Source organism: Rhinatrema bivittatum, chromosome 4, assembly GCF_901001135.1.
Source record: "Rhinatrema bivittatum chromosome 4, aRhiBiv1.1, whole genome shotgun sequence".
In the NCBI taxonomy this organism is placed as follows: domain Eukaryota; kingdom Metazoa; phylum Chordata; class Amphibia; order Gymnophiona; family Rhinatrematidae; genus Rhinatrema; species Rhinatrema bivittatum.
The window spans coordinates 414,837,256-414,851,881 of NC_042618.1; the positions used below are offsets into that span (position 1 = coordinate 414,837,256).

Consider the following 14,626-nt stretch of genomic DNA (forward strand, 5'->3'; position numbering starts at 1 on the left):
GGTGATATAAATGGATAAAAATACTTAAAAAAATATAAAGTAAAATGGACCACAGACCACAAATAAGAGTCTGGTAAAAATACCATGACCCTGGGAGGAGAGGTCCCACAAAAATATATAGTAGCTAATCTCCAATTATTTATAATAGATGATAAGGTGTACCTATTATTGAATACTTTGTTTATAATAAGATCAACCATGAATAATTATGCATAAGCAGATTACACAAAAAATGCGCTAAAATTCTACAGTTCAGCTCAGATTTAAAAACGAGTATATTCAACCCAAGACTAATAACGAGTATATTTAACCCTTGCTAATATTTCCCACATGGGTGGAGGATACACACTTCTACAACCAAACTTTTTTTTTTTTTTTTTTATAACTCTTTAATGATAAACTTTTACATGGAACACTCCTTCTGCTTTAGCGCTTGTGGTAATGTCATTGTGTCCCCAGTGGGTTCAGGTGGCAGGTCATTAACCTATATAAGGTAGTGGGGGGGATGGAGGGGGCACAGAATTATCAGTCTGAGCCAAAATATTAAGAAAAGACAGTCAAGCTCGGAATTCAAATCCTGTTTTTGGTACCCAGCAAAAAGGTCAAAAGCAATACTCCAATTTATTTGATCTGAAGAGAGACCAGAGTACTAATCTGTGTGCTGAGAGCACGCCATAAATTTTGTTCTAAGGAGCAGTGGCTTCAAACAAACACTTGGTTCATTCATGTAATATTCTTATATCATGAGCTAAATAAAGTGTTATACAGATGCAAAATGGGAAGAGAGCCTAGCCTAGCCTGCCTCTCCCCATCTCTCACGAGTGCAATCACTTCTATAACCTTCCCTTTAATACAAAAGCCCCTTTGAAAGAGCTGAAACTTGGTTATCAGCTTCCCATTCCAACAGCTGCAGTCCGGATCCTGAACTGGCAGATACAGTATTTGTTTTGGAATCCTGAGCCCCAGTCTGTATGTAAACAAACACCGTTTCTTCTGACATCATTCTTTATTACGTATGCTATCCTCTCATCAAACTCTGGAAAGTGTGAGAGAGTGAAGTGATTAATAGCCTTTTAATTGTAATAACAATTGGAGCAACACCCCCCAACAATAACACCCACAAGGGAGATTATTCTAAATATTGTGCATAAAACACAGGTTATGTTTTGGCTGCCTTATCCTGTCAAGCAACAAGAGTAGAAAGAAAGCCAGGCTCTCCGGCTGCCCTAGGGGGCAGTGACGCACAAGACTGCCCCAGGAGGAAGGCAGGGCTCCCCGCACGCACTCACTCTGACGACATTGGAGGACAGGTTGGGTGGTTCTTTGGAAGACACAGGAATGCATTTTATTTCTGATGTATGTGTATTTGTATGTCGTTTTATGCTTCACACAAGCATACTCATGATCTCAAGGACACTACACTGCATCCCATTACAATGCATCCTATACCACCCCTACTCCCTGCCCTCCCCACCCCCCTCACTTACCTTAACACAGCAGCTCTCCCCACGGAAAACACTAAACTTTACATTACCCGAGTTTATCCTTCTGAAAACAGTCCAGTCCACACACCCAATTATTATGACATTAACTATACTATTCAATTTAGATATATATATATACTTTATTTTATTATTTAGCAACCCCTATTTGTCACATTATAAACCTGTTACTGCTGCACTAAACAAATATAATCTGCTTAGCTGTTTCTGTTAAACTGTTATTATAGTTACTCTGTAAAAAGTTGTTATATTGGTTACACTGTAAAGCTCTGTTGCTGACTCCATGTTGCCTGTAAACCGATATGTCCAACAACGAATGTCGGTATAAAAAAAAAAACCTTAAATAAATATAATTATGAACGTGGTTTTGTAATCTGCATTAGACAAATATTTTTGGAAGCAGTGGAATATAAGAGCTTGTACGTGAATAGAACAGGAATTTGCTCCCTGACCTGCAGTGCCCTGTCATTTGTAAAACGACATGAAAAATCAGTGATTATGTTTATAGTTTTGTGTCATTTCCTAACAGAAGAAACTAATGAAATATTGTTTGTCATTTCAACGCATGCTAGGTGCAAAATTTAGTAAAATACAGGTGTTGTAAAAATATAGCATGGACTGAAATGAAACTGATGACATATCAGGAAAGCAAAATGATATAAACTTCATAAAACCAAAACAAAATGATGACAAGAAACACTATTTTTTTCTTCCATGTGCACTCTATGCTGCAGTCAGTCCATGGGATTTTGAGTCCCTTTTGTCCATTCTTTGCCCTCCGTGTGGATTTTAATGTCTGTGAATGAAAGCTGGAGGGCGCTGGTTCACCCTTTAAGATTAAGGAGTCTATGTATTAACAGGTGTTAAAATCAACAGGTAACAAGTGCTAAATGTTGATTTTAAAGCCCATGTTAAACCAATGTTCTAGATATAGACCCCTTAATGAGAAGCAGATCGCTGCCATGTTAAACTGGCCACATTAATGCTTTGCATTAGCCCCTGCAGCCCATGTTAACCAGAGATGTGAGCCTAGTTAGTGCAGGCTGTAGGGAATCCAATGGGGAAAGGGGTTTCTACTAATGCAGTGCCCTCCTGCCCCTCCCCCGTCAACAGAAATTCAGGCTTCAGGGCCCTCCCCAACCCATTCCCCACTCCCACAAATATTGTCCTCTTTGTGCTCCCAAATCTACCCCCTCCCCCCAACCAACAGAAATATAAGCCTCTACACCTTCCCTGAAACCTACCTCCCACTTCATCCACAACAGAAATCTGAGCCTTATGACTCTCCTAAACTCCCATGCTCAGGTCGGTGTCAGCAGCACCATTTTGGATTTGGTGTTGTGGCCAGCAGGACTCTTCACCATCTCCCTTCTGCTAGTGAAGGGTCAAGGGACATTTTCATTAGTAAGATTAATAATTAAGAAATAATACTATTATGGGTGATGGCAATACAAGGTAAGCCACTTAGAAGCTTGGCACAACTACCTAGGTCAATGAGTGGTGCGTGTAAAATTATCTCTGTCTCAGGGGCATACCTGGGAACTCTCTGGTTTTGACCAAGATACTTGAAGGTTTCAATGGAATCTTCATCTTTCAGGAGATACTTGGTGTGAGGGGCAGCGGGGATCAAACCTGCAGCTTCGGGTGTTCAAGACCAGGGGATCTTGCAGTGGAGCAGGAATTCTGAATCAACAAAAAATTCTCTAATAAATATCAAGCGAAGCAAAGTTAGGGAAACCTGCCTCAGGAGGCAGCCCACAGGGAACGGTGGCTACCTTAGGCAGAAGACAGCAGCTCCAGACCACCTGGCCACTCAAGGTAGGCCTTTGCTTAGCCTTTGTATCTTTCCTCCATCCTTACTGGAGCGGACCTTGACAACTTGGACCAGTCAAAAACAGTGGTTAGGCTAAATGGAGCAGCTTCATGCTTGCGTTAAGGACCTTATGGAGGCAGTGCAAGGATTGCAGGCCCAGTTTTATGCCCTTCAGATAAGTGGAATCGCTCCAGGGGCCTGCTGCTATTCAAGGCATATCACCTCTGGAACATGGATTACTATTTCCAGAGAGGTTCGATGGCAATAGATGTGAGTTGGGGGGGGGGGGTTACATTAATATATGTTATGGTTGCATTTATACCTGCACTCCTATCCTTCAGAATCACTGAATGTGGGTTTTATAATCAGTCTGCTTATAAAGAAAACCCTGTCCTAGGTTACACCATTTCCGGAGCAAGATGATCTGGTCTTGATCCGAGTAGATTTGTTCATGAATGCCCTCAACCAGGCCTGCGGTGATCCAGATCATATTCAATTGGCAGAAAGTAAGATCCTAAGTGTTCGTCAGGGCCGGCATATTATGCCCTTTCAGGGCATTTTTTAAATTCCTGCAACAGCACACCTCAGAGTCAGCCATTCCCAGCAGACTCCCAGCTCCAATAGAAGGGACAGGTCAAGAGATAGTTATTCCTTTAAGTATTAACACTGCCTTGAGGACATATTTCTCTCATGTCACTATTCCAGTCAAACTGTCCTGGGAAAATAACAGAATTCATGCTCTAGCCATCAATGACTGGAACATTTATTTGTTTTTTTAATTTCACATCTGCTCAGCAATACCCGGTCCCCATATGACAGAAGGAATTAAGCATCATGGTAGAGACCATCAATGGCTCACCATTATCGTTAGGACCTGTAACCACTGTCATGGATTCATTTGACTTCACCTGCAGGGGCAGCCATCTTCATGCCCAAGATGGACAGTTCCATCTGACCTTGTGTTGACTATTGACCTTAAATGCCATAATGATTAGTAACTGCTAACCTCTGCCTCTTAATAATGAACTATTGGAATGCCTTCAGGCAGCCCAAATATTCACTAAACTCTATTTAAAGGGAGTATATAATCTTGTCCAGATTAAGGAGGGAGATGACCGGAAGACAGCTTTTCAGTCACACTATGGTTGCTGGCACACGCATGTTATAAAATCGGGTGGCCGCACGCACGTGCATGCTGGATTTTATAATCCGCGCATGCAAGGGGGGATGTACATTTGCAAAGTCTGCATGGCGACGCAATCGGCACTTCCCTAGTTCCCTCCCAATCCATTTCAATTAAGGAGCAGACTGGGGGGAACTTCCCTAAACCCCCTGCTTAACCTTCCTTCCCTTTCCTCTCTCTTCCAAACCCCCTAAACCTATTCTACCTACCTTTTTTTTTTAATTTTCTTACTTGCTGCTCCTCTGGAGTAAAAGTAATTTACATGCGCTGGCCGGCTGCTGGCGTGCACTTCCCCAGGATCGCGGCTAATAGCCACTGTCCTGGCCGGCCTCCATCCCGCCCCACTCCCTTTTCAGGCCCCGATACTTATTCGTGTACTGGGGTATACACGTGTGACTGGGCCCATTTGAAAATTCGCCTGGCGCGTGTAAAGCCCAGCTATGCGAGTAAACCCCGGGATTTACGCATGCAAGGGTTTTAAAATCTACCCGAAATTGTATGCCAAGCTCAAAAAATGTGAATTCAACAAGTAATCAGTGAAACTCTTAGGACTTTTAATTTCACCAGACGGAATACAAATGGATCACAGTAAGGTCAGCATAGTGGCCCAATGGCATGTCCCACAAAATGTTAAGGACATCCAACACTTTCTGGGGTTCACAAACTTTTAATGATGTTTATTTTGGGTTTTTCCAATTTGACAGTTCCCCTAACAGAGGTCCTTAAGAAGGGGAACACTTTCAAGTGGACTCATGAATAATAGCAATTAGCATTTGATCAGCTAAAGACCTTTATGACAGCCTCAATCCTAATACACCCAGACCCACAGCAACCATTTATAGTGGTTATCAGGGCTATACTATTGCAAAGTAGCTTACAGCTACTAAAAAAGAGTACCACATTAATGACATAGTGCTTCTGGCTATAAAGACTGCCTTTGAGAAATTGCATCACCTTCTGGAAGGATCCTGTCACCAAGTCCAGGTTTTCATTGACCACAAGAATTTAGAATTCCTGAAGTCCATGTACAACATGAATTCTAGGCAAGCTCAGTGGTCTCTCTTCTTTTCCTGGTTTCATTTCATATTAATATACTGAACAGGATCCATGAACAGTAAGGCAGATGCTCTGTCCTGGAGAGAAGGTGAAGAATCTGCAGAAAGAAACTCCCACCACAATCCTTCAACTGGAGAACTTTGCCTTCGGAACTAGTAATTCTGATTTGATGGAGGTAATACGTAGGAACCTGCAAAATGACAAATTTTTTATAAGTCCAGTTGCATGGATTGGAAAAGAGAGAAAAGGATACTGTTTGGAACCTGCAAGAAGCCTTCCTTTATAGAAAATATTGACTGTGTACCAGACGGTATATCACATTTGAAAATCCTTTGAAGCTGCCATGATTTCTCATTGGCAGGTCATCCTGATTGCTACAAAACTAATGAACTAGTTACCAGTGAATTTTTGTGGCAGGACAGAGCCAAGACATAATTGAGAAAGCCACCTCTTGTGATATATATGCCCAGAATGAGGTGCCACATCACCAATATCATGCATTACTCGTGCCATTGCCAGTACCCTCAAGACCATGGGAATGGGTATTAATGGACTTTATCACTGATCTACCAACTTCAAAAGGGAAGACCATGATTCTAGTAATAGTGGATTCATTTATTAAGATGGCTTATTTAATACCCAATATGGGTCTTCCCTCTTTCCATAAAACAACAAATCTGCTAATTCGCAAAGTAGTGTCTCTCCACGGTCTGCTATCTCATATTGTCTCAGACCAAGGCTCCCAGTTTGTTGCACATTTCTTGCGAGAGATAACTATACTCCTGGATATCCAGCTTTATTTGTCATCAGCATATCACCCACAATCTGATGAACAGACACAGTGGCTAAAGAAGACTCTAGAGAAGTACCTCCGCTGTTTCTGCGACTTTCATCGGATGAACTGGATGTACTAACTCCCTATGGCAGAGATTGTGCATAATAACTCTGAGCACTCAGCAACTAAGACTTCCCCATTCTTTACAAGTTATGGTATCCATCTCCAATGCTTTAACAGAATTGAATGTGTAAGTACAATGTGAATTAGAATGGGCTAAGAATTCACAGAAGAAATAAGCAGATAGATTATGCCAGGAAGACCCCCAGTTCACAGTAGTTTACAAGGTCTGGATATCCACAAGGCACATGAGCAAGAGACCATCAAGTAAGCTCAAACAGAAGTTCATGGGACCATTCCTGAATCAGGAAAAAATAAATCCAGAGGCATTTAGGATTCATCTTTTAGCCAATTTGCATATTCACCATGTGGCCCTTCTGAAGCCTTTAAACACAATCCTTTCCCAGGAAGATGACCACCTCCTCCAGCACCAGTCATGGTGAAAGGGCATCAACAGTTTGTCTGGCAGATTCTGGATGCCAGGGTTATTAGAGGATGCCTGCACTATTTGGTGGATTGGAAAGAATATGACTCTGAGGACTGCAGTTGGGAACAAGTCCAAAATGCCCAAGCTATAGAATTGGTGGCCAAATTTTACCAGGAACATCCAGACAAGCCAAGATTGAGAGCCTTAGGAGGTAGGTATTCTATTGGGGGCCCCAAATGTTCAAGACCAGGGGATCTTACAGAGGACCCACAGGGACTCTGAATCAGCAAGAATCCTCTAGTAAATATCATGCAAAGCAAAGTTAGGGAGGCTCCCTACTGGACCAGCATGAGAGGTGGCCCTAATAGGCAGTTGTATATAAGGAACTCCAGCCTGACACACCTTTTCTGATTCAACAGTCAATACTAGGTTTCTTCTGTTTATCCTGTTGTCTGGCTATGTTCATAGTTCCTACTCCCAGCTTGGCCTTTGACTACACTTCTGCTTCCTGCTCTGGTCCTGGTCTTCAATCCATTCCAGTTCCTGCTGCCCTATAAAAGTCCTGGTGGCTGCCTGCACCCAAGGGCTCAATCCGCAGGGAATGGCAGCTGCCTTAGGTGGAAGACAACAGCTCCAGATTGCCCAGCCTCTCAAATTATGCTTTTGCTTAGCCATTGCACCTTTCTTCCATCCTTAACAGAGTGGGCAATACAGCTAGCCCCCTGCAAACTGCTGGAGAGTGAGGAGAAAGAACAGGAGGGGAGAGGCTGGATAAGGGATCAGAGTGTGTTTTCTCTGCTCTGTCTGCTCCAGCCTCACCCATTCCCCCTTCCTGTTGCCTGAAGATTTCTTAGAAGGAGGAAAAACAACAGGAGTGAAGGAGAGGAGCTGGATTAAGGACCAGAGTAGGTGTTCTTTGCTCTGTTTGTCCATGTTATCCTCAGCCCCTCCCAGTGGAGAGGCTGAGAGAAGAGAGTGACTCTTCTCTGCTCCATCTGTTCCAGCCTCAGCCTCTCTCCTTCCCCTCCTGTTTACTGCAAGAGAGAAAGTTGTTTTGATTCCTACACCTGTCTTCTGCTCTTCAGACTGGCTTGGGATGCTATGCAGGTGCTATGCACAGCCTCCATTGGGAGGCAGGGAATCCAAAGCTATCACTCAACAATGACACCTGCTGGGCTCAAGAATAAGTTATGGTCTATGGTCCCTGATTAAGGATTGTCATTGTGATGGCTGGCTAGATATGACATGGGAGGAGGGGAGGGTTAAAAAAAAAAATGAGGTAAACCTTGTGAAGTTGAGAATAAATGTATATAGTAGCACTGCCCACATCTAATTGATAAAAGATTTTGCTCCTCAAAAACTGGTGTTAAGACTTCCAGAGGAGTAGCCATCTTAGTCTGTAGTAGTAAAAATGACACAGATGCTGGTGGTACCTTATAAACTACCAATTTTTTTTAGGGATGAGCTTTCAAGGACAAGAGAATACCTTGTCTGATGACAAGAACTCTTGTCCTTGAAAACTTATACCCCAATAAATCTGTTAGCTTATAACAGGGGTAAGCAATGTCGGTCCTTGAGTACCACAAGCTGGTCGGGGTTTCATGATATCCACAAGAAATGCATTGTGCATGTAAAGGAGGTAGTACCTCATGAATATTCAGTGTGACTATCTTGAAATCCTGACCAGTTTGTGGCACTCGGATCGGTATTGCCTACCCTGATCTATAAGGTGTCATCTTAAGATCTACCGTATGTTATTTTTGCTGTTAATTAAGTTCCACAGAGCTGAAAAGATCTGTTGCAGGGTCTGTGTATAAAATACTAATTGTACCACATATTTTGATGCTGTCGGTTGGCTGTCACTTTCACTGCCCTCTTTCTATTTGGCAATTTATTTATTTATTCTAACTAACTTATAACCTGCTTGATTAACAAAGATGCTCCAAGGTGGGGCGCAACAAATCCACAATAACAACCAATCAAATATAGCACTTTGCTAAATGCAAGGCTTTCAATAAACAAATCATCAACAAGGAATACTGCCAAGCGCTTTGTTTAAATCGAAAAAGTGCTTAGTTAAAATGAAGCAATCAGTGATTGAATGGAAGAACAATCAACAAAGCACCCAGAGCAATATTTAGTTTGACAAGAAAAACAAGCACATATATAAACCATATAACTAACATGATACATGTAGATCAATATATAAAAAAAAGTTAATCAGCAAAAAGTGATCAAACCAAGTCAACTGAAGGCCTCCTATGCTACTAATATACTTTATGCTGCAAACATTTAAAAGCTGCTCCTTGTAGTGTATGATTGGAGCAGAGGGGAGGATGGCAATTTGGATGCTGAGTGTCCAAGTACTTGCTTTTTTTGACGGACATTAATCTTCAGTTTCTAGCTCTAGCTGAAATCAGTTTACGGGCACAGTAATGTTGCTGCCGGGAGCACACGTGATCAAGCTCTTGTGTGTAAACTGGAACTGTTGACAGTCCTTGCTTTGAAGAGGTACAGGAGTGAGCTGGTATGCAGACTCTACGGCCTATCATTGTCTCTCCATAGCAAGCTTGAGGTCACAGCATCGGCTGGTATGAGAAAGCTTGTGAAGCATTTTGATTAAAGGTTTACAAGAATTACTACTCCAGCACATAATTTTTAACCAGGACCAAGCAAGATCAACTACAATTAATTCTAGGAGGCAGTGAACCATGTTTCAGAGGCTTTTTTTTTTTTTTTTTTTTATATGCCAGGTAAACAGGTTTGGAAAGTAGTAATTCTGCATTCTGTGTACAACTTCATCCTTTCCAAACTAATTTGTGCTGCTACTGAATTCCTTAGAAAATTACATTCACGGGGTGAACTCCAAAGCTACTTTAAATCATCAGTGTCAAGAACTCCAAAAAGCTATGAGCAGAAGGACAACCCTTCTTATAATAAAGAACTGAACTGCTGGGGTACGTTTTACCCGAAAATGACCTGTTTTAGAACAAAATGGTCCACAACTCCAGCTGAATTAAAAGCACCCAAATGGAGTGAAGAAAAAATGAGAAAAGAGGGAGAGGGGACCCCCAAGAGCCTGTCTGCCCGTATCCTGGTTACCAGTTAATTTCCTAGGACAACTTATTTTCCCTTAAAGTGCAACAGTTGTAGACCCAAGCCTTACTACTGTAAAAGCTGCTGTCCTACTTGTGGCCACTTTGAATTTTGCCAAGCTTAGAAGGCTCTTTGTGTTGTGACTGTTACAGTGAGACTTTGGAATATGCTACCATTAGGCCTGGAGACAGTTGATTTGAGGAATATAAATTCCTAGAGATGTGCGAGCTTTCAAACATTTTACAAACTAATTTGTAAAATTAGTTGATGAACCTGCAATAATTATGCAGATTTTCAAAATTAGCTGACAAATTCATACAAATTCTTAAATGTTAGAAGTCCTAATGAAAATGCATGTAATGGGGTCTGGCTGGGAGGCTGCAAATTCTCTATTATTATTAACTATAAATCCTGGTTCTGCCTGGCAGGCAACTAAGGATGTGCATTTATTTGTTTGAAACAAAACGGGAAACAAAACAAAACAAAACAAAAACAAATTAAATTTAATTCATTTTCCTTTGTTTTGTTTAAAAAAAAAAAAAATGAAGGCTGAGCCAGGTAAAACTTAAAAGAAAACCAAATCTCCCAGGTCTCCTCTGATTGCCCCAACCCCAGCTCCCTAGACCCTCTTACCCCAGTGTGTGTGTGTGTGGGGGGGGGTCATCATTTTGTTTTAAATCTTTAGAGATCAGGAGCAATCTATGGTCACTCCTGCCCTACCACAGCTACCATTTTAAAAGATGCCAGCAGATCAAGGCTGGCACTATTTTGTACAGAAGAAATTTAAATAGGCAGGGCTCTTGATCTGCTGGCATCATTTGGAATAGTGGCTGGGGTGGGATAGAAGCAATTGCTCCTACCTCGTGAAGATTTAAAATGAAATGAAGACATCTTTGTGGAAAGAGGGCTAGAGGGAGGCATGGGAGATTTTATTTATTTATTTATTTATTTTGCAGAGGCCCAACTATGTTTTTGGTTTATTTTGTTTTTTACTTCTTTAAAGTTGTAGGTTTTTTTTGTTTGTTTTAAATAAAATGAAATGAGCCAAAAGAAAAAATAAATAAAACTGTGTACACCTCTACAGGCTCACTACTAATGGTAGCTATTTAGATCAGGTGCTGATGATAGAATCAAACCAGTGGCTGGGTCTGTCTGTCTGGCAAGCTGCAAGTCCTGAATTAACTAGAAGACCTGGTAGAAATGTAGGTGCTCCCGTAGCCAGGTTTGTCTAGCATGCTAGGGAACCTAAGAGGCCAGATGTTCGGACAACAGCCACACTTCTGTTGCTGGCTATTTATATTATTTCAAAGCTTTGTGGTTAGGCATGGGAAAGCTGGAGGGAACAAGTAGGGATCGTGTGTGCTTTTCCACACAAGATGGTAGAGTTCAAAGAAGAAAGACAAAAAAAGCTGTGGAATGTGTTGTTGGAGAATGTGGTCAAGGCATCTAGCATAGTTGGGGAATTTGGACAGTTGGTTGAGATATTGGGATGGGGAATGTTTAAGATTTGCAATTAGTTATGCTGAATTGTAGTAGTAAATAGGATTTTGTATGGGAGTGAAATTCTGATGTTATTGTTTTAGTTTTACCATGCATTCTGTTCCAGTTCACCTAGCAAGAATGGAGGGTTGGTCAAGTTGAAGTAGAGACTTTTATACTGATGTATTTTGTAATTATATTTTATAATATAGGTGATAATTTATATTGTTTTATATATATATATATATATATGTGTGAGTTATTAGGCTTATTGTAATGTGTTGAATATGGGCCTTGCTCACAGAAAGGCACAAGTAAACTAACATTATAATTAGAATTACAATAAACAATTATTATCCATATGGACTTGGGGTAAGCCACTGCTTATCCCTGGGAGTGAGCAACAAGGATTTGGATCTTCTGTTTGGGATCTACTGGGAATATTCTAATGTCCCAGATTGGCCATTGTCGAAGACAGAATGCTGACCTTGATAGACCTTTGGTCCAACCCGGCATAGCACTTCTTACATTCTTAAATCCTTGCAGATGGTCACACTCTAGTAGCTGGCATCTGTGCTTAACAGTGTGGTCAGAATGCAAAGAGTGAGGCACCAGTAAGGACTGTCAGTAATCTAGTGTCCTCACCTTTTGAATACAGAAGTTAATATACAATTACCTGGGTTGTTTTATGTTGTTTGTTTTTTTTTTTTTAAAAAGTGAACCCTGCAAGAAACGAAAGGTGAATCAATTTTTGAGAAGAGTCACAGATTGGGTCTCAGAAATTTGCACTTCAAGTTTGAATTTAACCATTTGAACTGAAACTTCCCTGTTTTGTTGTTGGAATGAAAAGTATCTGCTGAATATTTCACTGAAAGCTGTTAGTGTGTTCCAGAAAGCATTTAAAGAAATGTTTATTTATTTCCAAAATAGTTTTTCTTCAATTTGGGTTCTTTAAAAAAAATAACTGTTATTAAATATTGAGTCAAGGCAGTTATTGCTGTGAACTAATAATCTTTGCATTTCAGGTTTTGTTATTGATTGTCTCTCTTTCAATCAAATCTTATGGCACTTACTTCTCTCCCCTACCTCCAGGGAAACCATTTGTAACGGCTTTGGAAGAAAAAGTGAGGGAGAGTGTGTTTTCCTGTTTTGGCCCTGTGACACTCTCCTTTCTCTGTTTCACCCTAGGGGGTTACAACAGGATCATTACACAAACAGCAAAAAGGAACCAACTATCATTAAACAAAGACTCACGGCTGCAAATCCTGGAAAAGTGGAATAAAATCTAAAAATATTGGATTGGAGCTAAAAGTGTAGATTGTGTTGATAAATGGCCCCTCATTGTAGAGCTTCAGCAGATGAAGTCATACCTGTTCTTGGTCTCTTCTTTGAAAGAATTTTTTAAAATTCATGCTCCTCTCTTTGAACCAGACTATTATTACCACTGCCATAACAATGTCTTTTTTTTCCCTTACAACCAGCCGTGACAATAAGTTATAATATGTGCCTTTGAAAAATAAAGAGGAGACAGAGAGAGAAAAAAAACCCCTAACATCAGCTCATAAGAAAGCATGTCAACACTACAATGATAGGTTTCCAGAATTAAACATGGCAAACTGGATTGTCTGAAAGGCAGCTATTTATCAAGCTAGTTCTGTCCTGTAATTCTGCATGACCTTTTTTAATTTCAGTTTTTTTAAATTGTGTCTTGTTGATTGAAGTTTTCAGGACCTTCAATAAGAAACGTAGTTGGCTTCCATATGCTCTTTCTCCTTTTTTTCGTTTACTATTACAGCATTTTATGTAGCGTAATTCCCCAAAGCACTGTACAGAACTTAAAAAGAGATACATGGGGCTGGTCCTGTTTCTCAGGCCACATTGCTGCACCAGTTTCACACCCCCTGCCCATTGGGGAGTTTCAGGCTTGAGTGTGCAGCAAGGTCGCTATGTTATGTGAATTGTATTTCGATCCTGCACTCCATGCACCAAGGCACAACGCAAAGCGGCTTATAGAGAAGAGATGATGGTGCACTCAGGCTGGGGGGGGGGGATGAAAAGGACTGTGGCACTAAAGGCTATGATTGGGAAGAAACACCCCTCCTCCAGCTTGTGAGGGTTTCCAAGAGCCTCCCGGTCATACCATCATGGAAAGAGACTAAACAAAAGGTACATACATAGTTTAGACAAAGGGGAAAAGAGACATTTGTGAGCCTAGTTGTTTCTACAGGTAGAATTTTGGAAGGCGAGATTTACAATTTAGCCAATAATATTTTTTTCTCTCTAATATCCACAGAGTAGACAGAACTTTATTTTAATGTCTCATTAAGACAACAGGATTCTCAGAAACATAGTGAAGCAGGACTCCCCCATGCCTTATGGCTGATAATTTTTTCTTCTTCTCTGGTACCAGTCTGTTCCGAGCACCTTGTTCAGGGTCAGAACCAGGTGTGCACAACGGGAACCTCCATCCTCTCCAGGATGAACTCTTACTTTGAAGTAGAAACAACTCAGCATTTTTCTGTGGCAGCAGGCAAGGATTTTTTTACTTGGGAAACTGGGAGAGACAAATATTATATGTACAGGTGATTTGTGCTGGACTGACCAGACACAATGGGGTTGATTTTAAGACCCGCACACATGTGGTTCCTGGCGCATGCACATGCGCGCACATATTTATTTATTTTAAGTTTTTTTATACCGATTTTCCTGCATAAAATGCATATCAAACTGGTTTACAATGAAACAGAATGAGCAGGAAGTAAAATTCCTTAGTCTAATACATTTAAACGTCAATAATGAAATAATTTTAAACAAAGCAAAAAGCTAATAACATTAATAAAAGTTAAATTATTAACATAAACATAAATATAATTATATTAGAAGGCGCACAAAGGTTAGCATGAAGGGGAGCACAAAGGGGAAAACCCCTTTGTCACGCCCGGCACGCGACGCCTGGTGTAATTGCGCCGTTAATCGGGTCGCCGCTGGCTGGTCGTCATGACATCGGGGGGGGGGGGGGGGGGGGGCGAGTCTTCACATCGCTGATTTTCTCTTTTAACATCTCAGTTCATTTTTACTATTTTTTTGTGTCTTTTTCTCACAAGATGTAGTTGGCGGCCCGCGACTCGGGGGGGGGGGGGGGGGATTTTACAGTGCAACGTGTGGTGACGTGAAT

At 41.1% G+C, this 14,626-nt stretch overlaps 1 long non-coding RNA gene across 2 annotated transcripts in view; it reads right to left on the reverse strand.

Annotated features, from left to right (window-relative positions):
* Positions 1 to 5,057: 5,057 nt before the first annotated feature.
* The window catches only part of LOC115089551, a 39,631-nt gene continuing 30,062 nt past the window's right edge, over positions 5,058 to 14,626 (reverse strand). For both annotated transcript variants that reach the window (XR_003856157.1, XR_003856158.1), the window contains exon 5: positions 5,058 to 5,744. This is a non-coding gene — a long non-coding RNA (uncharacterized LOC115089551). The remainder of the gene's footprint in view (positions 5,745 to 14,626) is intronic.